Source organism: Halichoerus grypus, chromosome 6 (genome assembly GCF_964656455.1).
Source record: "Halichoerus grypus chromosome 6, mHalGry1.hap1.1, whole genome shotgun sequence".
Taxonomy (NCBI): domain Eukaryota; kingdom Metazoa; phylum Chordata; class Mammalia; order Carnivora; family Phocidae; genus Halichoerus; species Halichoerus grypus.
Genome location: NC_135717.1, coordinates 114,672,391 through 114,687,469, shown reverse-complemented (window position 1 = coordinate 114,687,469; position 15,079 = coordinate 114,672,391). Strand labels below are relative to the sequence as shown.

The following is a 15,079-nucleotide window of genomic DNA, read 5'->3' as shown; positions in this document are numbered from 1 at the left end:
GGTGAAGATTAGGGTTCAGTTGTATGGAATTGGGCTAAGCTGGAACTGGAGTTTGAGGTTTTACATGCACATCTGAGCTTGTGCAAATCAATGGTTCAGGCTCAGGAACGGTTAAAAGACATTCTATGGCTTCTCCCATCCTCTCAGGCTCCCTCAGGCATCTCTTGACTCATCTTCAGGCCCTGTGCCTCACACACCATGCTATCAGGTGGGAAGAGCAACAGAATCATGGCCACATATACATAGATATGGACACATGACATGTGACCACGTTCCTATTTTTGTCTGCAAGGCTTATCTCTCTCTCTCACAGGAACACACAAGACACACTTTTATATCCTTAAAATGTCAACGGAATCATCACTCTCCCAGTTACCCAGGTGAAAACCTAAATTTTTAAATTTATCTCCTCCTTACTCTCAGAGTCAAAATGGTTACCAAATCCTATTCTTCCTTCTATTGTCCCTTACCCTTCTCTTCTTGGGATCCTCACGGCCTCTCTCTACCCGAATTGCCTACAATAGCTGCTCCCCCTCTGTTTGTTTCCCTCTCCACTCTATCAGAGACACAAAACAAGCCCCATGGGAAGGTCCCCGGACCCTGGGGCCTCACTGGAGAGAGGATGCATTCACTTGAACAGAGGCTGATGACCTTTAAGCACAGCTCCTGTTTCTGCTGTCAATCTGGGGAAATCGGGGAAGCTGGTGACAAAGACATAGGTCACATAAACACACAAATCTGTATATGTGGCAATAAAATACATGCAATGGGACACTCATGAAGACATACATACACAAACACACATAGTATTATTAGGGGACACAGGTTCTCAGACATACTACACATAATCCGTGCTGACTGACTTCTTGGGTTGGCAGTCAAAGCTTCCATGATCTAGCCCTTGCCTAGCGCTTCAACTTTTGCTCCCGTGAGTTTTCTACTCCATCATCACCTGAACATTACTTTGCTCCTCCCCACGTGTGTACTTGGGCACACTGCATCCCGCATCCAGAAGGCCACCCTCGCCCTTCCACAGATCGATAGCCCACTCCGTCATTTAAGACCAGTCCTAGTCGCAACCCTATTAACATTAAGTCTATTAAGCCTTCACTGACGACCACAGGTCAAGGAGAGTTTCTTTTTGGACCTCCTCTCATCACATATTGTCTGGTACTGGATCATTCATTTAGCATTTAATCACCACTTTATGTGGTATTTATTTTAACTTATTATTTATTGGAAAGAGAAAGAGAGCACAATGGGGAGGGACAGAGGGAGAGAGAGAATCCTGAAGCCGACTCCCTGCTGAGTGCAGAGCCCATCTCGGGGCTCAATCCCAGGACCCTGAGATCATGACCTGAGCCAAAATCGAGAGTGAGCTGCTTAACCAGCTGAGCCACCCAGGTGCCCCTATGTAGTATTTAAAATTGCTTCTTATATATTGAAAAGAAGGTCAGGCTAGATCAGGGGTCAGCAAACGATATAGCACACAGACCAAATCCAGCCCTTTTTATGGTTTTGTAGGGCGGCAAACTAAGAAAGGTTTTTACATTTTTAAATGTTGAAAAAACAATTTCACGACATGTGAAAATTACATGAAATTCAAATTTCAGCATCCATACCACTCTCATTCTTTCACACATCATCCTATGGCTGCTTAGATTATGGTGACAGAAACCAGATAGCCAGAGAAGACTGAAATATTTACTATCTGACCTTTTACAGAAAGCATTTGCAGACCCCGGGATAGATTATTGCTGTAAGCCATCTTCCCTAATTAGACTGAACAATCCTCCAGGGAGAGATCATGTTCATTTTTTAAAAAACTCTCCACAGCTTACCAAAGCCTGGTGAAGTCTATGCACATAACAGTTCAATAAATCCTTGTTGAAAGCATTAGGGAACTAACAAACAATACGAAATGCACACAGACATATGAAAACTTTTATTTAATATGCTTGGATACAAACATAGCTCCATATTCTATTTCTAACACATAGAGATACAAATAGGACTTAAGAAAGCATATAATGACAAACAGCAAAAGGAATACAATAAACACACATGGACAGAGACACTCTCCTACTAACTAGCATGCTCAGGTCCAAATTTCTACTGTTCTCAAAAAAAAAAAAGACTAACTGGTGCAAATAGGAAGGCGAAAATCTGGGAACGGAAGAACAAAACGTGAGTATGCTGATCCCATTTCCCTTGATTTTTTCCTCTCATTCACTCTGGGAACTCATCACTTACAAACCCACACAAGGATCTTTCACCCCTGGGGGCTTCAGTGAGGGAGAGAATTCACCATAACAAGGGGGAAGGTTAGGAGTGCTGACCTGCAAAAAACAGCTCAGATTCTTCTCCTGCATCTCTAAACCAGTTATAGAGGCACAGGATACAAAAATGCACGCAGATTCATCTATAAACATCCTTATAGATTCACAGTGACACACACATAGAAATACAGACATAAAATCTAAATATAAAATCACATGTGTGTAGATACGCACGCGGGAGGGAGAATTACAGGGAGGCAACATCATAGGTGCACGGATTTGAATTGGATGAGTGCCAGGATAGGAGTCGGGCAGCCAAGGGCAACGAGGTCCGAGCACCACTCACCCATCCCTGATTGCCAGGGATGGGGGCTGTGCGTGCAAGCAGAGGGAGATGAGCCAAAGGTCTAGGATTCTTCACGACGGCCCTACCCATCCCCCCTCTTCCCTCCAGCTTCTTGTGCCATACCACCACTGCTTTTCCCGTCCGCTCCTTCCAGTTCTCCCCACCGCCTCCTCCCAGCACGGTCATCCCCACCTCGCTCTCGGCTTTCCCCCTGGGCCTTTATCCAAGGGCCCCTCTTGCCTTTTAGTCTTAGCGCTCCCTTGCCACGGCTTCCTCGCAGACTGTCCTTGGGGAAGGGGGAGGGGAGCTTGGCGAACGCGGGGAGGAGCCAGGTGGAGGCAACGAGGGAGGGGAAAGAGACGCTTCCCAACCTCCACTGGCTGATGCTGGCCCGGAGGCTCCGCCTCCTCCCTCCTCTCTTTCTCCTCCTCTCGCTCCTTCGCCCAAGGACAGCTCAGATATGGTATCCGCTTGGTCTCTTCACTCCCCAGAAGGTTCTCGGGTCCCCATCTCTGTCTTGGGAGCAATCAGCTCCTACACACAGTGGAAATCAGAAATTATTTAGTTGCCTCCCAGGTTGTCCGCCGAGACAACTTTTTCCTAGCTGGGACTGACTGAGGCTCCTTGCATTCAAACACCCTCCACAACTAATAAACCTCCCCCTCTGGCCTGATGCATTGTCTCCCACCTCTTTCACTATTTAAACAAACATTTATGGAAAATTTTGGTGCCAGGTTTTGTATTAGGTGCTGAGGGATGAAACGATAAAGGAAATAGAGTCCCTGCCCTGGGGGAACGTTGAACACTGGTATTTTCTTTAGAGGGACCTCAAAACTCCTTTTACATGTATGTACCTTTCTCAGAGAAAATACAGGGCTACAAAGCAAACAGCATCCACCGCGGGAACCTGGGCCAAGTACTCCCAGGGCTAAAGGTGCCTCTTTTCCTCGATCCTCTTCATTCCTTCCTCTCTCCACCCAGGGCTTTGTGGCAATGTCTCTCCAGAGGCACCTCTCCTCTCCTGGCTCTTTCTACTGCCCTTCCTCTTACTTTTGTTTCTGCCTCTGCCTATTCTGGCTGCAAACAATAAGAATACAGATGAAGCCATTCGAATACACAAAAGTAACTTTTGTGATGCAAATGTTACCAACAAAAGAACCTGTAGACCGGGAGAGAATATTTGCAAATCATATATGTGATAAGGGACTGGTATCCAGAATATATAAATAATTCTTGCCATTCAATAATAAAAGGATAATAACCCAATTTAAAAATGGGCAAAAAGTCTGAACAGATACCTCACCAATGAAACTATACAGATGGCAAATAATCATATAAAATGATGCTGAGCATCAGACGTCATTTGGGAACTGTAAATTAAAGCAGTGAGATACCACTACATAGTATTAGAATGGCTAGCATCCAAAAAACAAACAAACAAACAAAAAACCTGACAGTACCAAATGCTGACAAGAATGTAGAGCAACAGGAACCCTCATCTTTCGTTGGGAATGCAAAACAGTACAGTCACTTTAAGAGACAGTTTCTTACAAAGCTAAATATAGTCTTATTATATGATCCAGCAACCACACTCCTCTAAGTATTTACCCAAATGAGCCAAAAACTAGATGCACACAAAAACCTGCACACAAATGTTCATAACAGCTTATTCATAATTGCCAAAAACTGGAAGCAACCAAAATATCCCTCAAAAGGTGAACAGATAAATTGTGGTAGATCAACTCAATGGAATATTATTTAGCAATAAAATGAAAGGACCTATCAAGCCAAGAAAAGACATAGAGGAAACTTAAATATATGTTGCTTAGTCAAAGAAGCCAGTCTGAAAAGGCTACATACTGTATGATTCCAACTAAATGACATTCTGGAAAAGATAAAACTAGAGATAGTAAAAAGATCAATGGTTGTCAAGGGCTTGGAGTAGAGAGGGTGTGATAAATAGGTGGAACACAAGGGATTTTTAGGGCAGTAAAACTACTCTCCATGATGCTATAATGCTGGATACATGACATTGTGTATTTGTCAAAACTCATAGAATTTACAACACAAAGAGTGAACCCTAATGTAAACTATGGACTTTAGTTAATAATAACGTATTAATATTGGCTCATCAATTGTAACAAATGTACCCCACTGATGCAAATAGTAATAAATGGAAACTGACCACAGGAGAGGAAACTGTGCAGACAGTCTGCTCAATTTTCTGTAAGCCTAAAACTTCTCTAACCAACAAAGTCTACTAATTTTAAAAAACATACTCTGTTCAATGAAATATCTAATAAAATTGTAATATTAAAAAACAAAAAAAAATGGGCAAGTGTTTAAATAGACCTTTTTTCTAAATAAAATATACAAACAACCAATACGCACATGAAGAGATGTTCAGCATCACTAATCACTACGGAAATGCAAATCAAAACCACAATGAGATTCCATTTCACACCTATTAGGATGACCACCACAAAACAAACAAACCAAAACAAAAATGGAAAAAACAAGTATTGGAGAGGACCCGGAGAAACTGGAACCCTGTATATTGCTGGTATAAATGTAAAGTTATCTAGTCACTATGGAAAACAGTTCCTCATGTTAAACAGAGTTACCATATGACATAGCAATTCCACTCCTACATATACAGCCAAGGAAAATGAAAACATATGTATACACACACACACACGTACACCAATGGTCACAGCAGCTTTATTCGTAATAGGCAAAAAGTGGAAAGAGGCCAAATGTCTATCAACTGATGAAGGGATAAATACAATGTGGCATGTCCATACAATAGAATATTACTTGGCAATAAAAAGAACAAAGTACTGATACATGCTGTAACATGGATGAACCTTAAAAACATGATGCTAGGTGAAAGAAGCTATTCACAAAAGACCACCTACCATATGATACCATTTATACGAAATGTCCAGAATAGGCAAATCTATAGAGACAGCAGATTAGCAGTTGCTTGGGGCCATGGGGAAATGAGGGGTGACTGCTAAGGAGGACAGGATTTCTTCTGTGGGTGATGGAAATGTCCTAAACTTAAAGTGACTGCAAAACCCTATGAACATACTATATTCCATTGAATTGTAGGCTTTCATTGTAGTGAAGTTGAGCTTATCAATTGTAGTTGGCCCTTGAATAATGTGGGTGTTAGGATCATTGACCCCCACGCAGTCAAAAATCTGTGTGTAAATTTTGACTCCCCAAAAACTTAATTACAGTTCACGCTCGAATGACATGGGTTTGAACTGCATGGGTCCCCTTGTGCATAGTTAATTGTTACTACTATTAGTAGTTAAGTTTTAGGGGAGTCAAAAATTAATATGCTGATTTTCAACTGCACAAGGGGTTGGTGCCCTGAAGCCCCATGTTGTCCAAGGGCCAACTGTATTCCCAGCCTACTGTTGACTGGCAGCTTTACCAATAACATAAACAGTGGATTGACATGTATTTTGTATGTTGCATGTATTGTATACTGTATTCTTACAATAAATTAAGCTAGAGAAAAGAAAATGTTTTTAAGAAAGTCATAAGGAATACAAAGTATGTTATAGTACTGTAGAAAATCTGTGTATATGTGGACTTCCATAGTTCAAACCTGTGTTGTTCAAGGGTCCACTATATTTCTTTCATGAATAATATCTTTGGTATTGTATCTAAAAGGGCATCACCAGGGCGCCTGGGTGGCTCAGTTGGTTAAGCGACTGCCTTTGGCTCAGGTCATGATCCTGGAGTCCCTGGATCGAGTCCCGCATCGGGCTCCCTGCTCGGCAGGGAGTCTGCTTCTCCCTCTGACCCTCCCCCCTCTCATGTGCTCTCTCTCATTCTCTCTCTCTCAAATAAATAAATAAAATCTTAAAAAAAAATAAAAATAAAAAATAAAAGGGCATCACCATACCCCAAGGTCACCTAGGTTTTGTCCTATGTTATCTTCTAGGAATTGTATAGTTTTGCATTTTACATTTAAGAGCTATAAAAATAAATTTACATTTACATCATATGAGATATTGATCTGTAGTATTCTTTTATTTTAATGTCTTTGTCTGGTTTTGGTATTATGATAATGCTGGCCACATAGAATGATTTAGAAGTATTTTCTCTGCTTCTATCTTCTGAAAGAGATTGTAGAAGACCGGCAAAATCTCTTCCTTAAATGTTTGACAGAATTCACCAGGAATCTATCTGGGACTGGTGCTTTCTTTTTTGAAAGGTTATTAATTATTAATTCAATTTCTTTAACAGATTTAGGCCTATTCAGATCACCTATTTCTTCTTGTATGAGTTTTGACACATTGTCTTTCAAGGAATTGGTCCATTTCATTTAGGTTATTAAATTTGTGGGCACAGATTTGTTCATAGTATTCTTTTATTATCCTTTTAATTTCCCTGGAATCTGTAGTGATGTCCCCTCTTTTATTTCTGATAGTAACAATTTGTGTCCTCTCTCTTTTTTCCTTAGTTAGCCTCATTAAAGGCTTATAGGTTTTATTGATCTTTTTGAAGAACCAGCTTGTGGTTTCATTGATTTTTTTTTTTCCTTTCCAGTTTTATTGATTTCTGCTCTCATTCTTTTCTTCCCCCCCCCCCCGCCCCTTGGGGGAGGGAAGGTCAGAGGAAGAGGGAGAGAGAGAATCTTATGCAGACTCCACACCCAGTGGAGAGGCAGACACAGAGCTTGACCCCATGACCCTGAGATCATGACCTAGGCCAAAATCAAGAGTCGGGTGCTCAACCGACTGAGACACCCAGGCACCCCAATTTCTGGTCTAATTCTTTTTTTTTTCTTTTTTCCTGGTCTAATTCTTATTATCTCTTTTTTTCTGCTTTGGATTTAATTCGCTCTTCTCTTATAGTTTCCCAAGTTGGAAACTATATTATTGATTTTAGACCTTCTTCTCTTATACATGCATTTCAGTGCTATAAATTTCCCTTTAAGCACTGCTCCCACGGCATCCAACAAATTTTGCTAAGTTGGGTTTTCATTTTCATTTAGTTCAAAATATTTTTAAATTTCTCTTGAGATTTCTTCTTTGACCTACGTGTTATTTATGTGTTGTTTAATCCTCACATATTTGGGGATTTTCCAGTTTTCTTTCTGTTACTGATTTCTAGTTTAATTCCATTGTGTTCTGAGAGCAGACATTGTAGGATTTCTGTTCTTTTAGTTAAGGTGTGTTTTATGGTCCAGAATGTGGTCTATCTTGGTGAATGTTCCACGTGCGCTTAAGAAAAATGTGTGTTCTGCTGTTGTTGGATGAACTGTTGACGTCATTTATATCATTTGATTGATGATGTCGTTGAGTTCAACTACGTCTTTACTTATTCTCTGCCTCCTGAATCTGTCCCTTTTGGAAAGAAGAGTGTTGAGATCTCCAATTCCGATAGCGGATCTCTTTCTCCTTTCACTTCTATCAGTTTTTGCCTCAGGCAGTTTGATGCTGTGTTGTTAGACACGTACACCTTAGGGACAGTTATATCTTCTTGGAGCTGACTCCTTTATCATTATGCAATACCTTTCTTTATCTTTGATAACTTTCCTTACTTTGAAGTCTGCTCTCTCTGAACTTAATAGAGCTACTACTGCTTTTTAAAAATTAGCTTTAGCATGATATATTTTTCTCCCTCTACTTCCAATCTATATGTATCCTTATATTTATAGTGGGTTTCTTATGGACAAACATATAGTTGGGTCATGTTTTTGATTCACTCTGACAATCTATTAATTGATGCATTTAGACCACTGACATTCAAAAGTGATTATTGATACAACTGGATTAATATCTACCATATTCATTATTGTTTTCTATTTGTTGCCCTCATTCTTTGTTCTTATTTTTGTCTTCCACTCTTTTTCTGCCTTTTGTGGTTTTAATTGAACATTTTGTATGATTGCATTCTTCTTTCCTAGCATATCAGTAATACTCTTTTACTTTTTTAGTGGTTGCCCTAGAGTTTGCAGTAGTTCATTTACAACTAATCCAAGTCCACTTTCAAATAGCACTATACCACTTCACAGGTGGTGTGAATACCTATATTAACAAAATAACCCTAATTCCTTCTTCCCATCCCTTGTATCATTGCTGTCATTCATTTTACTCATGTATAAACATAAGCATATACAGCCCACCCTTGAACAACACTGGTTTGAATTGTGCAGATCCACTTATATGCAGATTTTTTTACAGTCCTGTAAATGTATTTTCTGTTACTTATGATTTTCTTAATAATATTATCTTTTCTGTAGCTTACTCTAATGTGAGAATACAGTATATAATACATAAAACATACAAAATATGTCAGTTGTTATTGATAAGGCTTCCAGTCAACATAGGCTATTAGTAGTTAAGTTTTGGGGGAAATCAAAAGTTATACATGGATTTTCACCTGAGCCCTTAACCCCCACATTGTTCAAGAGTAAACCATATAGATATATGTGAGCTTACATAATTGAATACATTGTTGCTATTATTATTTTGAACAAGTTACCATCTGTTAGATCAACTAGGAATAAGAAAAATAATTCTTTTTGCTTTATCTCCCTGTATTCATTTTTTGATGCTCTTCCTTTAAGTAGATCCAAGTTTCTGACCCATGTTATGTTCCTTCTCTCTAAACAATTTCTTTAACATTTCTTGCAAGCCAGGTCTACTAGCAACAAATTCCCTCAATTTGTCTGAGAAAGTCTATTTCTTCACTTTTAAAGGATAATTTTTCAGGGTACCAAATTTTAGGTTGGTGATTTTTTTCTCTCAACATTTCAAATGTTTCACTCCATACTCTTCTTGGTTGCATGGTTTCTGAGGAGAGGTCAGATGTAATTTTTATCTTTGTTCTTCTATAGATAAGGTGTTTTTTCCTCTGGCTTCCTTTGGTACTTTATCTTTGATTTTCTGTAATTTGAAATGATATGCCTAGGTGTAGGGGTTTTTGTCTTTATTTTTGGCATATATCTCTGAGCTTCCTGGATCTGTGGTTTGATGTTTGATTTGGAGAAATTCTCAGTCATTATTGTTTCAAATATTTATTCCGTTCCTTTATCTTTCTTTCCTCCCTTTGGTATTCCCATTATGTGTATGTTCCATCTGTTGTAGTTGTCCCACAGTCCTTGGGTATTCTTTTCTGTTTTCTTCAGTATTTTTCTTTTCTTTTTGGTTTTTGAGAATTGTATTGATATATTCTCTAGTTCAGAGTCTCTCCTCAGCCATATCCAGTATACTAACACCAAACACATTCTTCATTTCTGTTACAGTGGTTTTTATTTATTTATTTATTTATTTATTTATTTATTTATTTATTTATTTATTTATCTATCTCTGGCACTTCTTTTTGGCTCTTTCTTAGGATTTCCATCTATCTGCTTACATTGCTCCTCTGTTTTTCATGCTATTTTATTCATTAGAGTCCTTAGCACATTATTCACAGGTGTTTAAAATCCCTAGTCCGCTAATGCCCTGCTGTGTTGGGTTCTGATGTTTGCTCTGTCTCTTCAAATTGTGTTTTTTGCCTCTTTATATGCCTTGTAATTTCTTCTTGATAGCCAGACATAGTGGAATGGGTAAAAGGAAGTGCCGTAAATAGGCCTTTAGTAATATGGTGGTAAGATGTGGGGAGGAGAGGAAGCTTTCTATAGTCTTATGATTAGATTCCAGCCCCTAGGCTGTGAACTCCACAAGCATTTCTCAGGTTCTTCTCCCAGGGTCAGAATGGCGAGTGGGCTGGAGTTGGGTATTTCTCTCCCTCAGGTAGGTTAGGCTCTGATAATACCCCAGTAAATTAGGCCCTGGTTAATTAGTTTCCTCTGAAGGCGAGGCTTGTTAACCAGAAAAAGAATACTCTGGTGTATTTCTTTCTTTCCTTTTTTTAAAATTTTATTTATTTATTTGACAGAGAGAGACACAGCGAGAGAGGGAACACAAGCAGGGAGAGTGGGAGAGGGAGAAGCAGGCTTCCCACCAAGCAGGGAGCCAGATGCGGGGCTCGATCCCAGGACCCTGAGATCATGACCTGAGCCAAAGGCAGACGCTTAAGGACTGAGCCACCCAGGCACTCTTGTTCTGGTGTATTTCAAATGGTTCCTTTTCTTCTCCGGCTGTGGGAAGCCTCAGGGGTTTTTCTCTGATATTTACTATGAGAATCTGGTTGAGCTCCTGAAAGTAAATCTCACAATATTGTGGGGACTCCCTTTGACTGGGTCCCCCTGCACTTTTTAACACTCAGAATTGTCTACACTGAGCCTCCAGAAATTTGTTAATTACAATTCAGGTTTTCCTACCCCATCACTCATTCCACAAAGGTTTCCACTCATGGGTCTCTGCTCTAGTAAGCCGTGATGAATTGTACTTGCCTGTCTGTCTCTCCAACTTTGGGGCTAGCAGTCTGCCCTGTGTCCTCCCCCTTTCTTATGGATCCAAGAAGAACTGTTCATTTTTCAGTCTTTTTACTTTTACTTATTGCTAGGATGGAGTGGTGACTTGTAAGCTACTTATGAGGAATCAGTTTGGAATGCCAAAGTTCAAATTATACACTTTAAATGGGTGAATTTTATGGTATGTGAATTATATCTCAATAAAGACGTTAAAAAGTTTTGGAAAAGGAAAAGTTAGAAAAGCTTTCCACAACATTCTAGAGTTTCTAACTCCAACATAAAGGTTGAAATCTGAGAGGCAATCCATTCCTTACCACTTCTACCCAATACCAACTCTTTTTTTTTTTTAAAGATTTTATTTTTGGGTGCCTGGGTGGCTCAGTTGGTTAAGCGACTGCCTTTGGCTCAGGTCATGATCCTGGAGTCCCGGGATCGAGTCCCGCATCGGGCTCCCTGCTCAGCAGGGAGTCGGTTTCTCCCTCTGACCCTTCCCCCTCTCATGCTCTCTCTGTCATTCTCTCTCTCAAATAAAAAATAAATAAATAAAATCTTTAAGATTTTATTTTTAAGTAATCTCTATACCCAATGTGGGGCTCAAACTTACAACCCCAAGATCAAGAGTCATATGCTCTACCAACTGAGCCAGCCAGGGGCCCCAACCCAAAACCAACTTTTAAGTCTTCATTGAAAGTGTTCTTAATGAATTATTGCATTCATTAGTCTACGTTAGTTAGGTGAAAGCAAGGAAATGTCACTGTTACTCATAGCCTTATCCAAAGACACTTGATCCTTTAGATTCCTTTTTCTGTCCAGGCATCAATCATTCCCAGGAGTTCCTGGAAAACTATACAAGCACAAATCAAGGAAATATCATCTCAAAAGGCACCTAGGGAACCTCCAGGTCAGTTGGCGGTGGGAGTCCTAGAAAAGAATTTTCTCAGAAGTACTTAGGCCTTGCTTGTGGTTATCTTAATGCTATCTCCAAACTTGAAGATGTTATTTTCTGAGAATTAAACTAGTAAAAACTAACACGAAGTAGAGATAGCTGATGGAAGAAACACATATTAAGAAAAGATGTAAACATCTTCCTAATAAGAATCTTGAGAAATCCCTATTCATTATTAATTCATACATTCAACAACTCCTTATTGAAGACTCATTATGTGCCAGCCACTGTACCAGGTGCTGAGTTATAATAAACTCTCATGGAGTTTAAAATCTAGAGGGACTAATAAAGGTTCACAGGAAGTTTGTATTTCACTGGACCTGGGATAAAATTGAAGAAATCAATACCCCAACAATTATAATGTACCAATTTCTTACAACATGAATATGTTAGCTGACGGTAAATGGAGTAAAAAAAAAAAAAAATGGAACCTGGATAATAAGAATTTGGTGGTGTTTATTTGGACCATTCCAGAATAAGACACCAATGGATACAAATATTTCAGTATTAGAGAGATGGATGATACGATGAAAACAGTGATTAGCTCTTTAAAAATGAATTTTCTTGGGGTGCCTGGGTGGCTCAGTTGTTAAGCATCTGCCTTCGGCTCAGGTCATGATCCCAGGGTCCTGGGATCCAGCCCCACATCAGGCTCCCAGCTCAGCGGGAAGCCTGCTTCTCCCTCTCCCACTCCCCCTGCTCTCGCTGTGTCTCTTTCTGTCAAATAAATAAATAAAATCTTTTTAAAAAAATTAAAAATGAATTTTCTTTCATTTTAATCCTAAACTCCAAGACCATACATTTCACTTTTTCCTAATTTTCTGTTTATCAACCAACTTTTAAATTTCAAATACAGTTTCTAAGGAACCTCAACAACTTAGAAAAGTCATTTTAGCTAGCTATGGTTGATTTATCTTACATATCAAAATTTGGATGCATAATTTGATGATAAATTGATGATGGGAGAGAATGTTTGAGATCTGGGCAATTCTAGGAAATATGACATATGTTCAACCCTCATCCCTCTAATGGGGGAGGCTGAGAAGCATTCCTCAGGGCAGGCTGTTGGTGCATGAAGCCTACATGTAAACACAGTATGGTGACTATGCAAGAAGGGTTGAGGAAGGGGTCTAAACATTGCCATACAAGGTAGGGTGCCTAAGAAAAGTGTCAGGAGTAAATCACACAGCTTAGCAGAATTAAGGACCAGGAATCATAAGAGCAAAGCAGCAAGTTAGACAGTCAAACAAGAAATGATGCCAACACATTCTCCAGGTAACGAAACTAAGCCAGCAGCTGAATTTGAACTTATTCTCAGATCATTTTCATTGGTGGTATGGTTTAATGGGGCTGTAAAAGGATACCCTGGACCCTTCCTCCAAAGGAGAAAGCTGAAATGTCCTGAGTTTGTACCGGAAAAGAACTTGGGGCCCTCTGATAGGCTTCTCAAGGGGGCTTACGCCCATTCTAATGATTTAAGTATGGGAATTAGCTAGGGTATTGCTGGAAATCTAAAACTTTGTCCAAAATATAATCAGCTTTATTCAGTTGTTGAGGTTGGTCACTAAAATTCAGGATTTAGGGGACTTGGCAGAGAGTGAGGGGAGAAAAAGGACTGAACCCAAAAGAAGAAGGTCATCTAGACTGAGAAGGCCATGTGGTTAAAATCCACTATTTCTTCTATCTTATACTATCTGGTGGTGGTCTTCCTGTTTTCAGCATGTCAGGAAAAGCTAATATGCACAGAGAAAAACCAAATGATATCTCACCTTATATGTCATGCCCTGCTACCAAATGATGAAAGGCATATTCTTTATATTGATCTCAGAGTACAGGAAGGTATTTAGAAGGTTCTCTTGCACTTCCCAGAGCTCTCCAGATATCAGTTAGCTATTAAGGTGTTGGCATGCAGTCCAGGCAAAGAATAAATGCAAAAATTATAGTTATTATAAAAGAAGGTATTCTGGAGGAGAGAAGTGTCAGAAGATGTTTAAAGATAATTCTGTAGCAGCTAGATAGGAAGAGCACTTCAGCAAACCAGTTGAGGTTTTCTAATGTACCTGGTTCATAATGCTCTGGCCATTAGCCCTTTTAAGTAGTGGATAGATAAGTGAAGATACAGAAAGCTTTGAACAATACCTTCCAAACCAGGATAAAGCTAGACATTATTGCCAGGAAGCTGAATAGTTCATGAAGACAGAAGATCTCTTTAACAGTGATTACCTAAGCCTGTCATAAATGGGGGACAATAAAGAGGATGATGTATGCCATACTCATGAGCCCATTCATTACTACAAGGACAGTGTCATGACTATGGAATGGGTACAGATCTATATTTAGTCCACTGTGATGAGATGATGAAGATCATGTTAATGATGCTAGTAATAGTGTCCCAGGACATTTAGGAATGAGAAATAGGCATGGCAGTCATCCAGGTGTGACTCTAACCCAAGAGAATAGGAAATAGCATACTATAGGTTTCACATATTCAGCCAACAAATACAGAGCACCTATTACATGTTAGGCACTGTTCTAGACTCAAGGGGATCCAGGTTGGAAAAAAAAAAAAAAACCTGTCTGTCCTCATGGAGCTTACACTCTAGTGAGGAAAGCAGATATTAAACAAATTAGTCAAGGGGTGCTTGGGTGGCTCAGTCAGTAAGCATCTGCCTTGGGCTCAGGTCATGATCCCAGGGATTGAGCCTGGCATTATCACAGCCTGCTTCTGTCCCTCCCCTGCTCATGCTCCCCAACTCGTGCTCTCTCTTGCTCTCTCTCTCAAATAAATAAAATCTTAAAAAAATAAACAAATTAGTCAAATAGTGATAAGTGTTTGAAGAAAAATAAAGCAGAGCAAAGAAGCAGAGTGATAAAGGTGCTATCTTAAACAGGGTGGACTGGAAAAACCTTGCTGAGATGACATTCTAGGAGGAGGTTTGAATAAATGGGAGAGAAAACCAAGCTACCCTTTTGAAGGAGAGCTTTCAGATAGGGAGAATAGCAAATGCAAAGGTCCTGAGGCAGGAACAAGGTAGGAGTGTCACAAAGGAGGGTCACCAAGATTTCCTCTGGGCTAGAATCAGAGTTATAAATGGGCTACAGTGACTTGGTGGGTTGGT

General features: G+C 39.7%; 1 protein-coding gene across 3 annotated transcripts in view; it reads right to left on the bottom strand.

The window, feature by feature from the left end:
• The window catches only part of PFKM (phosphofructokinase, muscle), a 46,328-nt gene that overhangs the window by 23,047 nt on the left and 8,202 nt on the right, over positions 1 to 15,079 (bottom strand). Inside the window, exon 1 of one of the 3 annotated variants that reach the window (XM_036099320.2) lies at positions 2,866 to 2,984. The exons of the other annotated variants lie outside the window; for them this stretch is intronic. The gene's annotated coding sequence lies outside the window, so the exon portion shown is untranslated. Of the gene's footprint in view, positions 1 to 2,865; positions 2,985 to 15,079 lie in introns of those variants that run through there. 3 annotated transcript variants of the gene reach the window in all.